Source organism: Mus pahari, chromosome 10, assembly GCF_900095145.1.
Source record: "Mus pahari chromosome 10, PAHARI_EIJ_v1.1, whole genome shotgun sequence".
Classification (NCBI taxonomy): Eukaryota; Metazoa; Chordata; class Mammalia; order Rodentia; family Muridae; genus Mus; species Mus pahari.
Genome location: NC_034599.1, coordinates 6,450,862 through 6,466,297, shown reverse-complemented (window position 1 = coordinate 6,466,297; position 15,436 = coordinate 6,450,862). Strand labels below are relative to the sequence as shown.

Below are 15,436 nucleotides of genomic sequence, written 5' to 3'. Positions count from 1 at the left end.
TATATATATATATATATATGTATGTATATATTTGGTTTTTCGAGACAGGGTTTCTCTGTCCTGGAACTCACTTTGTAGACCAGGCTGGCCTTGAACTCAGAAATCTGCCTGCCTCTGCCTCCCAGGTGCTGGGATAACTGTTTTATCTTCAGCATTTAGGTAGCATTGGGAGAAGGAAGATAATACAACAAAATCTTAGGGTTTTCTAAGAGCCTGACCTGATGAACATGACAGTGGAGAAATCGGTGTATCTTTCCCATTCTGAGTATAATTTTCAACATATGTCATTTACACAAAACCATCAGAAATCACATGACACGATCATGTATTTCTTTGAGTCCATGGTCTTACAGAGTGCCAGGAGACAACTCATCAATTTACTCCTTATTGGTCATTGCTTTAAAGCTTTGTCACATCATTGTTTATTTAGCAAGTCACATATTCTTCACAGTCTACACCTGCTCCTTGGAGTATCATGTTCTCTCTTCACTGAAATTTGTAGAGCTTCAGAAAGGGTGAATAATGGAAGCAGTTTATGCTAGGAAATGTATGAGAAACAGTGACAATTAAGACTGTGGTGGTCACATAAAACCAATACCACACAATTTTATGTATTTTTTTGATATTTTATTATCTCTTTCTTTCTCTGGTTCTCTGTGTGTGCACTTGAGTGTGTGTGCGTGTGAGCGTGTGTGTGTGTGTGTGCGTGTGTGTGTGTGTGTGTGTGTATGTGTGTGTGCATGTGTGTGTGTGTGTGTGTGCGCGTGTATGTGTGTGTGCAGGTTCATGTTTGTGTGTAGAGGTCCAAGGACAACTTTCTGGAGTCACTTCTCTCCTTCCTCTGTTTGTTCCAGAGATTGTACACCTGTCATTAATATTGCATGACAAATGTTTTTAGCTAATGAGCTATATCACTAGACCATATTTTTATTTTTAAAAGCATTATTATATTACCAAATCACCTTTCTATGAATAAACTATAGTTTTGCAAATTCTATTTCATAATTAGATACTTCTTGCACAAGATGAACTAAAATTTAAACGACTTTCCATGAGCAACAAAATGTAATTTTCTATAGAAATCTAGCACTCGTTGGCTATAATTGTATTTCTACTTTCTCTATATTAACAATAATGAAACAATTTTCCTTTTCCTTTTAGAACTTAGAGTTATCTTTTGCCCAGCTGCTTTAGCAGCTAAGCATGTCCCTTCCCCCAATCTGCTTGCCTCCTTAGAGTCACGTATGTAGTAGAGTATTTTACATACTAAGCAGTTGACCCCTTTCCACTCTTGGCTTTCTAATGTTACCTTTTCATGAAAACCTGTATGGGTCACAGTCCTGTCTGTACAATGGCATCATTGAAAGAACTTTGAAATTTCTCACTAGTGAAGAATCACACAAGACAAATTAAATTAGACCACCTGAAGTAAGGATCAGGAATCAATCCATATTGTTTTTAAAACTGCCAGGTGATTCCAGTGCATAGCTAAGATGGAGAATGCTTTCTTTAGCCTTACACTTTCTGAATCTCTTGCACTTCTAAGTATAAATAATGCTAGAGACAAATTTGCTTCCTCCCATACTAGCAATGGCTTCTTTAGTTCATGTATTTCTAAATGGAAGCACCACATACTTCGGACAACCATGTTGTCATTGACTTTCTCATAAGTATATCCTGAGTTCCTAGAATAATAGGAAATCAGTAATTATGAGATGATTTATCCTGATCACCAGGATAGTACCACTGAACTCAGACTGCTGCGCATAAGGAGCACAAGATGAGTGCTGGGGACAGAGCTAAGTAAAAAAAAAAAAAAAACAAAAACAAAAAACACTACTCTGAAATACACAAAGTTCTAGACCCCATCTCCAGTTCTTGCTCCAAAATGCCAAACAATATATATGGAAGCTACTGCCCCGTGGTAAGCAAGTGCTTAAATTTCTAAATTGCTGAAAGGAACAAACCAAACATTTTGAAGCACTTCTGTAAAAAGGAGTATTATTCATCACACTTTGAAGTAAATCTCTTGTTAGAATGGTGGATAAGCTTGAAGACTTGGCAAGTCTTAATACCTTTGTGTAATACCTACAGGTTTGCATAATTCATTTGAATAAGATCTACAACCTTTAGGGAAGTGCCCTGGGTGTAATTTAATTTGAATTCCATGCCCCATTGCCAAACACTCAAATAAAAAATACATTTTATCCTCATTCAGTTTAGTCTTAAGGTCCCTACTCTTCTCTTCTGTCACAGGTTGGAACCCTGCTCAATGAGAGAAACAGTAGGAATCAACGCTTTTGTTTTTAACCCTGCTAGTAACCTGGTCTAAATTACTGAGTCCTATATTTGTAACTTTACCTGGTTAATTAAGCAAATGGCCAAAGACATCTTGCTTTCATTCAGTTCTCTGTACACACAGAAACTGTGGAATATAGTATGTAAAGCAATATAAGAAGAAAGTAGAAATTAATGTGATTGTTAGTAAGTATGGTGTGTCAGAATACAGATATTTGCCAATCTGAACCTGAAATTTGCCTCCAGTGGTGGGATACAACTGTGATTGAAGATGTCAATTACTTTGGAAGGCTAGGGTTCTAGGTCTCATCCCTTTCATTTAGATATTCCTTAATGATCTCATAATTAATAAAACCATATTAACCAGAATGGGACCCCATTTCTTTAAATGAATTTGAAGGTTTGATTACTTTTGGATCCAGGTTAAAATTTAATTGTTAGCCAGTTATTATTCTAATACTTGAGTGTAAAACTGTACAGGCATGAATATGAGATTCTATGATAAGTTTTTGAGTTTTACAAATTTACTTCACAGTACCTGACATACATGGTGGAAAATACTGCTGAATGATTTAATATAGGGGAAAAATAAAAATCTTATAAATGAGAAAAGGCAAATATAAAATTGATTTTCCAAAAAACATACTTATTTACAAGAAGCATTCATTTTAAAACTTATAATTTTTCTTTTAAAATGTGTTGGCAACATATGAATACATTTTAAAAGATTGTTATTTGGTTCATCAGATTGAATCATCACTTCAGATGGTCACCCTATTACAATTGTCAAGACCAAAAGTTTTAGCTATTTGCCTACAAACTGAAGAAATATGAGTAACTGAAAAGTTAGGTTTACACTGTTTTGTTCAGTAGGATAAAAGTTATTCCTGAATGATCTTCTTAAAAATACCACAGTTTACAATTGTTGCTAATCATATTTTCAAAATTCTGAGATATTTCTCAAATAAATTAACAACAAATAATTATATTGTAATGAAGGACTCATAATACACTGAATGAGTGTATTTTGATATTATCTGAAGCATTTATATAATTACACTTTGATCATTCTTAAGGTGATAATAAAATTATTTTAAAATTATGAGCCTTGTTAATGGTTCATTTGAGGATGGGAAATGGACAGAAATCTTTGCTGTTAGCTCTATATGATCATTCTTCAGCTAAAATTGAGATTGTCATTAAGTTGTCATATAGTACCATGTATCATTTCAAGATGCTAAAGGAAAAATATATTTTTCTCTATCTCAGTGGATTATAACTCATTTATACTAATTAAAAAGCTGTACTTCATTCTGAAAAACTAAGCCATCTAATTAAATTACCTTAATTTAAAATAATCCTTTAATAATTTAATCCAGTAAAATTATATACTTTCTATATTATTAAAACCATATGCAAATTAAGTTCTTAAAAATTCTAAATCTCAAAGTATTAAATTTCTTCTATAATATAGAAATGATGTACATTTCTTATAAAAATAACATTGAAAACAAGGAGAATGTTGATTTTAAAACTCCAAGCTTTCAAATCTTTATCTTCCACTATTAAGCATATTTAGAAGTACTAGACATTCCCTAATTATTGTTTCTAACCTTGGCAGGATTTGCAAACAATTTTAGGTAACCAGTTAACAATCATATACTGAAGAATTTAATGAGAGTTAAAACACTGATTTTGTTTGAGTGAGGACCCTTAGTAGTTATTAGTCTCTGATCACTAGGTCAACACACAGTGTCAACATGCATCTTCTAAGACCTGTAGTTGTCCACTCTATTTTCCTTTGTAGTTTTACTACTGATTCATAAGACAATGTAGAGTTAATAGAACAGAAAAAAAAATAAAATTTATAATACAGAAAGATTGTATTGCAATAGTAATCCCTAGTTTTCTTGTGTGGAATTTGCAATACTCTGGTAAAAAGTAGGACTAATATTAGGACACCTGCTCAAAAATGACTTTTTTCTGATCTCCTAAAAACATTGTTTTTAGGAAACTGACCACAGGCATTGTCCCGGGATCCCCTACTTAGGGTAGGGTGGAATCAGAAGGTTTACGCAGATTCTTGTGGTTATGAACATGGTGACTCACTGCTACACTTCCCTCTACATAAAACAGTAGCTCCAGAATTATAACTGAGGGACTCAATAGTTTAAAGCACATATTTTTATTTAAGGTAACAAAAGTTTATGTCTCCATACCCAAATAATCATGCTCTAGGGTATTCGACACCTCTTCTGGTCTTGGAATATATGGCAAAATTGTGCACGTATCCACCTCCCAGTGCCTCCCCTTCACAGGGGCACATATGCATTCTTTAAAAATCTAAGAAAACAAAAAGAAAATATTATGAAAATAAGTGGCACATTGCCTTGAAAATGTTCTAAAAGTGAAATACACAAATATTAAAGAGTGCATATGATGTGCTTCGTAATAAAACAAGACAGTTTCAGTCCTTAGATCTCTGGCCATTAGTTGTGTGGACCTGAATTATACAAATTCTTCATGGCAAATCTCATATGATATCCACAGGGATATGAGAAGCAGCAAATAAAATAATGATCTCAGGTCATAAATGCATCCAGTAAGTAAAAATTTCTGCAGTTATATACTAAGTGTAAGTAATATTTTCCAGAAATTACTTTTCTTATTATATTGATATTACTAATGCAAGATGAAGATATGAAAGCAGACACAAAGAACAGCTTCTTCTGCCTCTTCCTTTCTACATTGATAGCCAGGTGACATTGATGAGACTGGAAGCCTGGAACATTGCTTGATAACGACTCGAGTTTTTGTGATCAAATATTTGGCATCTTTGAGAATCAAAGCTAATCTTCTTCACCCATCCTGTCAACTGGCACTGAATTTCATTACTCTCTGCATTGTCAGATGATTATTCTAACTTAAATGAATGGCTTCAGATGCTATTGTCTTGGAGGTACCTAACTAAACATCCACTAAGGACATTTTCAAATAATGACAGTATGCTTTCTCATAAAAATGTATCATTTCAAAGGCCACCTGAAACTAACATTTGCCAAAAACAAATGACCCTTCCTTGAATAGCAGCTGCATTCAATTTCCCCCATCTATCACATCTCAAGGTTATAAACTATAAATAGTATTCAAAGAACATAGTCTAATATTTTAACCCAATTTACCACCAAATACTGGAAACAAAATAACAGAACATACCTAGTTATTACAAAGATTATATTTTATAATTATAGTTAATTCAATATGCAACAAAATATCCTAGAACATTGATTTAGAAAATAAGAATACAGTGATGAATAAGACTGTTGGAAATGTATATAGACAAATAAAATACAGTGTCTAATTTTGGTTTAAATTTTTCTATAGTAAAGTACATTCTTACTAAAAAGCAAGTTCCTCAGATAAGACCAGGTGTGAGTCTTGAAACCCAGGGGCTTTCACATTGAAATCTGAAGCCAACCTAAGCCCACAACCACTAGCACCAAACTAATACCTTCAGACAGGGTTCTGATACCCTGTGATTATCAGAAATTTACTTCTGCACAAATCCAGAGGATGTGGGAATTCTACTAAGTGTGCAGTATGGAGTGAAAACTAACACAATGAGAACCAGCACCATGTAGAAAGAGAAGGTCCCCTACTCAAGCCAGAGCCACATTCGAAGTCTCTTTTTTAGCAGTGAGTGTAGACCTGTGCATGAGAAAGGTTTGAGCTATGGCTTACAATCTCTGGTTATTCTTGGATTTTCTGTCCTCCAAGACTGTAATTCCTCACATATGTGGACTGGGTATTACTTAGATGCGTGCTAACAAAGATGGCCAAAGGATTGTGTGTACCAACCATCCCTCATACTCAGGTAAATAGACAGCTAGTACTCACACACAAAGCTTTATATTAGCCTAGCATAAAGCATGCATGAGTTCAGTAGGGTAGAATCCTGTCTGGTTGACATATCAGCAAGATGGACCTCAGTGTATACCTAGTGACTGTGAGATTCAGATGAGATCATTGTGATTATCATTACTGGCAGTCCCCTATACTGGAGATTAACTTCTCTAACATTACCCCATTCTCAAACAGCACACTAAAGATAGGACCTTACAAAGACATACAGGCATTAAGACACAATTTTGATGAGCTTATTAAATGTGATACTGGACAGATTTTAATGACCTTCTCTCCAAGTCTTACTATAGAGAGAGCTTCAGTAAAAAATAAAGTCATTGTAATTCCATTCTGTTGGACATCTATTCCAGTAAGCATCTCTAGATGTTCGTGCAGTGGACTTGAGCCAGAAGACCACCCACATGATAGTAGGTATCTCATAAAAACATGGACTTTGGTTGCTCTTCAGTGTATCTGGTCCTAGATGACTAAACTCCTAGGAAGTTCCACAGGTATATATTACAGTAACAATAGGCAAGGGAGAGAAGCCTGTTCATCCATGATGGCTGTGCCTAGATGCAAGCATAATCCTATAATGCCTAAAGTCAGGTCAGTGATGGTGAATTGGGAGTCTTGGCCTACCCTAGCCCCCAAACCACTCTGGTAGAGATGTTTTAGTTTCTCTAGACACTCCTCTAGTTCACTTTGAATAGTACAACAACTGAAGGTTTTAAAGAAATTTGGGTGTGACTTCCCCTCTAGTTCTGCAACACTGACAGCACAACAACAGAATGCTTTTGGTAAGCTTGAGACATGGACACTGCCAAGCACTGATTTAGTGGAAATGAGGGTAGGTTAGGTCAGATAAAGAAGTTCATGCATGAGGTAAGCCCAAGTCCTACTCCGTGCAACCACAAAAAAAGCAAATGGTAAGAGGAAAGATGGGAGGGAGACCTCTGGCCACACACGTTCACACATTCAAACACACACACACACACACACACACACACACACACACACACAAGTGCGTGGGGGAGTGGAAATACAGAGAGGGGGGGAGAACTAGAAGAAAAAGGAAACAGAATTTAATATAACCTTAATGGTTTATGACTGTTCTGATTTTCCACAAAAACAAAACAATTAAGAATACTGTACCCTGCAAAGCTACTGTTTAGAAACCGGGACTAATTAGCATTTTTCCCTTTATTTTTAATTATTTTCTTTATTTACATTTCAAATTTTATCCCCTTTTCCCATTTACCCTCTGAAAACCACCCATCCCATCCCCCCTCCCCCTGCCCACTAACCCACCCACTCCCACTCCCCTGTCCTGGGATTCCCCTACACGGGGTCTTCAAGCCCTCACAAGACCAAGGACCTCTCCTCTCATTGATGTCCCACAAGGCCATCCTCTGCTACATACGTGGCTGGAGCTGTGAATCCCTCCTTGTGTAATCTTTGGTTGGTGGTTTAGTCCCTGGGAGCTCTGGGAGTACTGGTTGGCTCATATTGTTGTTCTTCCTATGGGGCTGCAAACCCCTTCCGCTCCTTGAGTCCTTTTTGCTAGCTTCTTCATTAGGGACCCTGTGCTCAGTCCGATGGATGGCTGTAAGCATTCACTTGTTTATTTGTCAGGATGCTTAGCATTCTTAACATAATTAATGTGTGAGAACACAGGTCCACCGGAACTACTGACAGGTAATGCTAGAGAGTTAGAGGTTCTGCAAAGTGAATGGAACATGAATGAGTAGAATGAAAACATGATAGGTATAAATTTTGCTTTTAAGAATGAATACACACAGCTAACCACATTCCTCTAACAGTATCAAAATGAACCTAACTACAGGCACCTGGCAGAAACGTCTCTAGAACACAGAGCTGACCAAAATAAAGGATGGAATATTTATCAAAATAGAACCTAAAGATAGCAGGAGTGGCTAGAATTATGGAGTAGCTGAATCTTTAATTCAGAAGTATTAGAAAGAAATGAGTCACTTAGTAATCATAAGGATAGCATTTCAGAATGAAAATGTAGTAATTATAATACATGTACCAAATCCTGGACCACTCAAATATTCAAAGTGTATATTAGTAAGTTAAAAAGTATAGATGAATCTTTATATAATAGTTTTAGGGAATTTGTACAGCCCATTTTCAGCAATGAAGAGATCATTCAGACAGAAAATAACAAAGAAACAGTAAAGTGAAGTTGCGTTCCAGGTAAGTGGACTGCCAGACAATTGTAGAACTTGTCGTAGAGTGTCAGAGGAATGCAGATTCTTTCATCACCATGTGGAGCATTCTCTAGGAGACTGTGAAAACATGTAGAACATGACTTAAGAAGGTTGAAAAACATTGAAATCATTATGAGTATCAGTTCTGCCCACAGTGCCTAAAAATAGAAATTAACAAGTGAATAAAGCTAGATTTCTGAAGTGAACTATAAATTGTTAACTGTATGCATCTTGCTATACAATAGCACCCAGAATATATAGATGATGAACTCATAGGTGTATATGATATGTATGTATATGGTGTATGTGTATGTATATGATATATATGTATATATATATATATATATATATATATATATATATATATATTATTCATATGTATCAATCCCCCATTGATCTATTGATCAATGGTCATTGTCCCTCCCTACTGTTCTTAGACTTACTTTCAATTTCTGTGACATTAAGTTTTTCAGATTCCACATTGAGGCTCCTTCTCTTTCTGAGTATGGTTTATTTCACTTTCTGTGTTGGTATCTGGTTCCCTCTATGCTGTGAAGAATTACAGGGGTCATTCAATTTTATGACTGAATAGTACTGGAGTTTGTTCTCTTTTCTTTACCAGTCTTAACTGAGTGTCACCTTGGTTGTTTATGGTCTTTCCTGTTATTGAGGCTACAGTCAACTCAAAAGAAACAACGACCTCATTTCCCTTGGATATACACTATGGTGGGATGGCTATGCATCCATAAATAGCAATATCAAATAAACCATCCTTCACCATATATAAAGTTCTACTATAAAAATGACAATTTTGGGGGAGAACAATATGTAAGAATGCATGCAGTGTATCCAAACACCACAAGATATTCCATTTACATATACAATTTTATTCATGTATATATCAGTTTTAAACTATATTGACTTTAAATATCAAGATGAGGAAAACCTCACTAAAGAAAGACCTTGAGCTAATGTGGAGAGAAGGACAAGTGTTTCTCATCATAGAAACAGACAATTGGAGAAAAGGCCATCAAGTATTTGTACAAATAGCAAAGACACAATGTCAGAAACATGGAAAGACAAAAAAGATGATGTAGGCATGGCTTTGAGGAGTGGGCAGCAAGGACAGGTCAGGATCATATCAAAACCAGGAGGCTGATCTTGACCGTGGGTGTTTATTTGAACAAAAGTCACTGGCAATCATTACTGTGTTGTATGTGTTATGGTTGATCTTCTGCCATACAAGGCAAGCTTTGTTGTAATCCCTTCATGGGTGAAGGGAGAAGGGTGAAGAGAGCAGACATGTTCATAAAACTGATAAATTTTAGTGGCCTGTTTCCTGTACCCAGTGACTCTTTTTGCCTGGGCTTTACCATTTGTTATTATGACACTGTTCACTTTTCTTCCTTCATTGCCTCTGTTCTTTAAACATTAGATTCATGATAAAAATTTTAGGTTTTTAAGATGCAAAAGAAATACATGAACTCTTATTAAGAAACTAAATTAAGTGCTGATAATATGTATTTATGTCTCTCTCTCTCTCTCTCTCTCTCTCTCTCTCTCTCTCTCTCTCTCTCTGTATATGTTTGTATGTAATATAGATTNTCTCTCTCTCTCTCTCTCTCTCTCTCTCTCTCTCTCTCTCTCTCTCTCTCTCTAAGTATTGTAGTTAGAAAGAAAACACATACACTGTGGGAAATAAGCCAAATACCTGCAGAGACCAGTATGATTTGATTAGTGGGCACATGTTAAATTGTAGACTAAAATACAGAAAATTAGGTAAATAGCCAATAGATACCCATCAAACTGTTTAATTAGTGAGAGATGAAAATGATTAAAAATTAAGATTACTTAAGCAAGTTCTGAGGCAAATTCTCATTTCTATTTCTTTCTTAACGAGTCTTTAATTAGCTGAAATTACATTAGGGACATTACGTGCCTTCTATGTCTTTGCCAATATGTGAAACACCCTTTTATTCACAAACTCTGGGTGTAAGTGGATAATGAAACTTTCTCCCCAAGAGAAAAGGAAATTATACTCAATTTAGTATTATTGAATATCAACTTGTGTGTATTTTGGCTGAAGAAAATTAAAGTCAACAGCAAGCAAGGGGGAATTGGTTAGAAATATTTTACTCTCTTTGTTTCCATAATTCCTCAGCAAAATACTATTAAGGACAGCATATAAAATAGTATGTCCTCAGTATAGGCTTGTACATTTAAACAGAGGAATTGTGATTAATATTAAAAATTTCACCTTCAGAATTTTAAATAAACTGTAGCACTGCTGTGTAAACCACAATCAGGATTTGTTTTCACATTTCAGAATACATACATTTGCTTTACATCCATAATTATGACATAGCAATATGAGATAGTTTTAGCTAGCTGAAGATCTGGGAATAGTTTCTAGAGGAAGATTCGGTAGGACTGAACCGATTTTCAAAAACGAAACATGGAAAAAATCAAATGATATAAAATGAATATGGCTCTTTTCATTCTTTATGATGTTTCTATAAAAAATGAACAAAAACCTAGTTATTTATAGTCTGAAGTTCTCCATGACTGTTATTTCACACACATGTGAGAATCCAAGTGTCATGAAGAATCTTTTTCCACTCGTAGCCTCACTTCACAGGCACTGCCTAGTCAGTACTCAAATTTTACAAATATTAATACTGTGATAATTCTTTTGGATGAAACATTTGTATAATAAATTTTATGCTGAGAAAAAAGATTCAGTTATACTTATAAAAATACTGTAGGATACACATTAGAAAAGAAAGAAAATATTTCAATTGTAGGAAAGCATTCTCTGACAAGGTATCCTGTTACAAATCGATGCATCCATCCATCCATCGTGGCAGTGGCTAGTGCCCCTCCATAAGACCTCCTCTGGGCTCCACCCTCAAGATCATATTACATCCAACACACCACCACTGAACCAGAACCATGGGAGGTAGCTCTTCACGTGCTGGTACTATCAACATTATCTTCAACTGTCCTCAAGTGGAAGCATCCATGATGATCTTCAAAGAAATTATTGTTAAACATAATGTGCAATATGATTTATGATAGGAATCAATGAATTACTAAGCAATGGCAGGGAGCAGATGGCTATTCACTGCATATGGTTAAGGAAGGAAAGCCAATGTGAAGACAGTATATTTTAACTTCCTTTCCCTGGCAAACAACAAACAATAAACTAAAGTTTTGTCCTTCCCTTCTCTTCTATTGATTTTCTTCCTTAAATTCTTCAGATACTTAAATTTTTTCATTACTGAAAACTGTAACAGAATAGATGATTTCCTAGAAGAAAAAAGTCAGTATTTAATTTATACGTTGTCCTAACATTGTATACATGCTATAAAAGCAATGTTTCTAGGCTGATCAAAACAACTGGTGTGGTGATGCATGCCTAGCTTATATGTATGGCTTGTTTTCATACCCAGTATCATACATCATAACAAGCAAACAATGCCAGTATGAGAGCATGTTACATGTATAGTTTTACATATACAACATGTAGATATTTTCTATGTAAAAGTATGTGAAGTAAAGCATAAAAGGCCATAGGATGGCCCAGGGAATAATGTTTCTGTATTGTTGCAAACATATTAGATTTCAAGGTAATCTAAGATATTTTAATTTATAAGGCCCAAGACTTTTGCTTAGAGAAAAGAAACAATTCCTTAGTTCTGGAGAGATATCTCAGTGGTTAAGGAAACTCACACTCCTCCTCTGGATGGCCTAAGTGTGATTTCCAGCACCCAGGGCAGCTGCCTGTCACTCCAGCTGCAGGGGATTTGACACCTTTCTTTGGTCATGGAGAACAGGTCACTGACTGCACATACACATACACAGATACACACAAATATTTACAAGTAAATTAATCTTCTCAGGAAAAGTGATTGTTTAAGAAAAGATCTATTTGCCAGGTGGTGGTGCCACACACCTTTAATCATAGCACTTGGGAGGCAGAGGCAGGCGGATTTCTATGTTCGAGGCCAGCCTGGTCTACAAAGTGAGTTCCAGGACAGCCAGAGCTTTACAGAGAAACCCTGTCTCAAAAAACCAAAAAAAAGATTTTCATTTTACTTATTAAGCCAGGTGGTGGTGCCACACACCTTTAATCATAGCACTTGGGAGGCAGAGGCAGGCGGATTTCTATGTTCGAGGCCAGCCTGGTCTACAGAGGGTGTTCCAGGACAGCCAAGGATACACAGAGAAATCCTGTCTCGAAAACAAAACAAAACAACAACAACAAAACAATAAAAAAAAAACAAAAAAAGGAAAAGATCCATTTATGGGATATGAAACACTTTACATTCAATAATTTAAAAGGCATATTGATATATGTTGTACATTGTATCCTATTGTGAAGATTAATATAACATGAAAATGTATTTTATGTCCATGTGGCACATCATCTAAAGATGAAATGCAGTTGTAGGATAAATTTCTAGCATCTGTATATACATGTCACACACAGATAGATAGTTAGATAGATAGATAGATAGAGATAGATAGATAGATAGATAGATAGATAGATAGATAGATAGATAGATAGATAGATAGATAGATATAGAGAGAGGTGTATAATTAAATGTCAGTGGAGTACTTCTAAAAAGAGAGAAATGTCCACTACTTTAAAAATATATACTAAGTAAATAGTTGTATAAATATTGTTGGCAGGTAATGTTTCTTTAATTGTCAGTTATAAAATTAGAACAGGTTTTGGTACCTTTGACATTCAGTACGCTTCTTAGATTATCTATACACACATTGGTTTCAAATTAGAAGTATAAGCATGTTCTGATAGGACAGAAGAGAACTAGGCTGTTGTGGTACTTCATATGGTGGCAAAATGATGGATTCAGGGATAGAAGTTGATTTATAGGAAAAGTGTGACTACTTAGCAGAATAAAAAACATGTATTATAGGAAAGCCTAATAATAAACCATCATGGAGAAGCACACTCAACTATTGTCTCTTGAAAAGTTACTATTTCCTAGGATTTATGCTTTGTAGTTTTGTCTGTCAGATTATGTTGCTTTCACAATAAACTTTTATGGCAATTTTCGTGACAGGCGATCTTGTTCTTTCACCGAGCATTTGATACCTAGGACGTATAAAGTACTGTGCCAGGGATGTGATGATTAATAATGTTATGTCCTCACTCAAGGCAGGAGAAAAAAAAAAAAAACATTTGTAGGTAGATAATTACAAACAAGGTGGCAGATGTCTCTACAGAAGTGTACAGTCTAATTCATTACAGAATTAAGTAAATCCAGTCCTGGTTGTATTTCATAGTTTTAAAGGTAGAGATGGAAGGAATGAAGATTTGTGTTCAGTCACAAAACATACATTTCTCTCAATGAATAATGTCAAGAGCACTTCCATTAGTTCCAAAACTGTACCGGTTAAAGCAACACCTTTTAACAGTCCCAAGAATTAAGTCAAAGGAGAAAAATGGATGAAAGTCTTCATGAATATCTGGCTACTTAGCTAGATTCTTCAGAGAGATTCCTTGTCAAAGAAAGTGGGTTTTTTTCGATGCAAGCATTTTTATTGATCACTGGAGGAAAGTGTTCCAGAACCAGGGCTTGAGAGAAAGAGACAAAGACAAAGCCAGAATGAAATGAAACAGCTGTGAGCTTTCCCAGAAAGCATTACCCAAATCCTGCTTGATTTTCCCTGAGCCCCAATCAGCAAATTTCCCATTAGAAGGAACTTCAAGATGTCTGCTGATTTGCAAAATGCTGCATGAGTGGTGCACGCTTTCCTTGCACAATTGTTCTGTGTGTACATATGGCACATACTATTTTGGAAACGTACCCCTCTGTGTTCATTAAGCTACTTCTCAGCCTGTTCTCTGATAATCATTTCTAATTCTTAATCACAGTTTTAGTATTAGCGAAGAAATGAATCAGCAGTTTTACGCCCTTGCCTTTAACAATCCAGTCTTAGACATTTCAGAACCACAAAAGAGAATAATAGAAAGCAAACACACTGCACAGCTAGGTCTAGATTCCGAAAAAAAATGTTTACTACGATTCTCTTACTGTTTATGAATAAATATAGTGCCATTAGGTTCCCTTGATAAGTGTTTCAATTATACTCTCAAAACAATAAGCTTAGTTTTGAAACAATAAATGCTAAATTTACAATAAGTCAGATCTGGGTGACATAAATCTATTTGCACATTTTCTATAGTTTCATGTAGATAAGTATTTTCGTCTAAGAATTGATATATCCACAGTAAGTAAGTGTAGCTTTAGGTTGTAAAAGGCAAAGAAGAAATATAATGTAGAAGAAAGTGTGAGAAGATCTGCATTGTTTCAGTGAAGTTCCAGTGTTTGTCCCTTGTAAATGAGCCAAGATCTCAGGAACCTCCTTCATGTGAAGCCTTCTATTTCAAGTTGCAATTACTCTCAACTTAGAGTTCAAGGAGCAAGAACATTGGATTGGTTTGAGAGATCCTGGGTCAATATATAAGGATTTTAAACAGAAAATTTAAAAAATTATTAATTGAGCAAAGCAATTCCTTTAGAAACCCATTGAATATAGGTTTCATGCCTTACATATGTCTCATACATAAAATAACCTTTAGACCTCACTAATGCGGCAGGGATGAAGGAGACACTCCGTCCCTAATTGGGTGGCTGAAATCGGCATGTGTCATCCACCTGCACACTCTTAACAATGACCTCTGAGCCAGGGTGAATCCATTACTGTGAATTATTTTACTTCATGAGGAACCATGCCTCAGAAAAAAAAGGAACAAATTATTTCAGAAATGAAGCTTTTAAGTATCATTATTTGAAATTATCTCAAATTGTACTTGTATATATCTTGGATATATAATATTTAGGGGATTTATATAAAGTGCAGATATTTGTAACTCCTTGGGAAAAAAGAGATAAGATCCTTTAGGGTTTGTGCAAATTTTAATATAAATTTAAAAAGAGCCTGTGGTAAACCAAAATGAGTACATACCT

At 35.4% G+C, this 15,436-nt stretch overlaps 1 protein-coding gene across 1 annotated transcript in view; it reads left to right on the top strand.

The window, feature by feature from the left end:
- Cntn5 (contactin 5) overlaps positions 1-15,436 on the top strand; it is a 1,169,992-nt gene that overhangs the window by 333,743 nt on the left and 820,813 nt on the right. The gene's annotated exons all lie outside the window — the stretch shown is intronic.